Source organism: Fusarium redolens (genome assembly GCF_020744475.1).
Source record: "Fusarium redolens strain MPI-CAGE-AT-0023 chromosome Unknown BKA55scaffold_24, whole genome shotgun sequence".
Classification (NCBI taxonomy): Eukaryota; Fungi; Ascomycota; class Sordariomycetes; order Hypocreales; family Nectriaceae; genus Fusarium; species Fusarium redolens.
The window spans coordinates 218,082-220,867 of NW_025763687.1; positions in this window are offsets into that span (position 1 = coordinate 218,082).

Genomic DNA, 2,786 nt, shown 5'->3' on the forward strand with positions numbered 1-2,786 from the left:
CTATTAAGCCCCCAAGCCTGCTCTGTAGCTCCTGTGGGTCTATAGCAGCCTTAGGCCATGAAGATACCTGTAAGGGTGCCTCTAGAAGGTGGATTGCAAGGCATAATAAGATTATAGGGGCCTTCTATAGAGACCTAAGCAGCCAGCCTTCCCTAGAGGTTGAAAAAGAGCCTCTAGTTGAGAAGGAAACTAGCCTCCGGGCTGACTTAGCAGTTACCCTAGGAACAAGCCGGTATTTTTACAATATCCAAATTGTAGCTATTTCCAAGGATTCTGCTAGGGAGGACCCTTATCTCTTTAACCGGCACAAGACTGCAAAATGTAACTTACCTCGCTTTTTTGCAGGTACCTGCAGGGTACGTAAAGTTCCCCGTCAGACAGCTGCTTCTTTCAACACCACCAAAATCATCAAAATCCTCATATAAATTGACCCTAACAAGTCTCAATTAAAACGATGAGCTCCCAAGAGATACATATACTAGATGATCATAGCTTTGATAGCCTGCCTTTTATAGCAGCTGCTAATAACCCCACCGGCGCACCTAATATTCCGCCCGAAGAGGGCTGCAGTGATGATTTTCAACCTTTCAACCTAGAATATCGTGATTTTCAGATTAACCCTCTGCCCCAGCAACCACTTGAATTATTCCAGCTTTTTGTGCCTATTTCCCTTGTACAGTCATGGGTTAGATACACTGAAGACTGGGCTTTTTTTTGCGCTGATAATGGCGTCAAAGATAGCTGGAATACCCCCCTTTCTGACCACTCGCGGTTGCACGCTTGGGAAGGCATCTCCACCGCAACAGCTTATGTATGGCTTGGTATCCTTATTTACCTAGGAATTCATAGGGAAATATCCCTTGAGGACCATTGGAAGGCCCCTAGCCTAGGAGATCAGCGCCCCCTTCATCCATTTACAAAGTTCATGCCGTTACAGAAGTTCGAGCTGATCACACGGTATTTCCGCACTTTTAATCACACCAATCTCGATGTGAGCGATGAGAGGGATCTTCCAAAGACCTTCCAAGCGGCTAAAGAGTGGTCTGAACACATACAAAGGGTGTCTATCGAGCTCTATCTTCCAGGGACTAATCTGACTATAGATGAGTGCATGGTCCCTTTTACAGGCAGATCAAAAGAGACAACGCTTGTCAAGGGAAAGCCCACGCCGGTAGGCTTCAAAATCTGGGTTATTGCGCAACAGGGCTACTTTCTGCAGTGGCTTTGGCATGTGAAGGCATCACCAGTTATAGCTGTAACAGTCAAGCAAGAGGTACCAACGCCGTACGGCAAGAAGGGAAAGCTACGGACCGAGATCCCTCTCAGCAATACACAGAGCGTCGTGATTCACCTACTGAAAAGGCTGTTAACGCAGACACATCACGTCTTCACAGATAACCTCTTCTCGTCGCCGCAGCTCTTCCGCCTTCTTCGGCAGCTTGGATACGGGGCTACAGGCACGGCACGCCCTAACTGCGGCATTACTACCGAGATGAAGCAGATAAAAGAGACCGGGAAGCTTCCTGACGGCACGCCTTTGTTATATAACGAGGTATATTTAATCCCGACGAAGGATAAACAGGTACGGACAACTTTACCTGTATTTCCCTTACTAATTTGTCTCTTTCCCTTCACTCTAGGTCCTTCAAGTCGCTTGGAAGGATAGCTCTGTGGTGCTCTTCCTTTCAACTGTGCACAGCGGAGCCCCTCTCAACCGCACACCAAAAGAGAGGAAGTTGCCTGCCAAAAGAGGCACGAAGGCAGAGGCACAACGCCTACGAGAGGTCTTCAACGGGGATCAGGCTAGAATAATCCCTATTCCTTCTGTTGCTGCTCAGTATAACGATAAAATGAATCACGTGGATCGCGGCAATCAGATAAGATCCTATACCTCATATCAGCACCGTTTCCGGCGCGGTCCTTGGCAGGCGCTGCTTTGGTCTTTCCTCCTTGACGTTGCACTTGCGAATAGCTTCATTTTGCAGAAGAAGACCCGGCAGCCTCGTTGGAAGCCCTATAGCACGCTTCGAGACTGGAAAGAGGCTATTTATAACGCCATTTTCAACAAGTACGGCACCGATAGCGGCACAAGGAAGAGATGCCGTACAGGGAAGGAAGAAGACAGCGAGGATCTTGAAGCACGGCAAATTCACCTACAAAGAGATATCAATCATGTCCGTAGAGGCAAAAATTCCGACTGCCTAGCTTGCAAAGGCTTCCGGCAAGGGCAGCCTCGACCCTTCAAAAAAAGAAGCAAAAAAGGAGGTTATCTACAGCCAATATCAGGAAATCAGCGGCGGTCACAGACCCGATACGGCTGCAAAGTATGTAAGGTAGCTATTTGTAACACAGCGAGCTGCTGGTACTTCTATCACACACAAAATTAGGTGCGTGGGGATGTACCTTGAGTTGCGCTAATTTTGATTGGCTCTAGACCCCTGTCGTGACCCCGTTGCAGTCTTGTGCCGGTCAAAGAGATAGCACCCTTTTAGAGGCTGCAGAGGAAAAGCGCCAAAAATATAGATCTTTAGGGGCCTTCTTTCAGCCTATTATTATCTCTGCAAGTAGCCTTATGGACCTAGAGACTGCTAAGACCTATAAGAAGCTTCAGGAGCTTGTGGGTCCCCTAGCAGCTGCCCAGCTTGATGCCACAATAGGCCTGACTTTAACGAAAACTAGGGCTATCTCAGCAGCTTCTATAGCTAAAGATATCCCTACAGGCATAGCTAAGTCAATTTGGAATACCTCTAGAAGGTCTCCTTAAAAACCTCTTATAGGCTATTTGC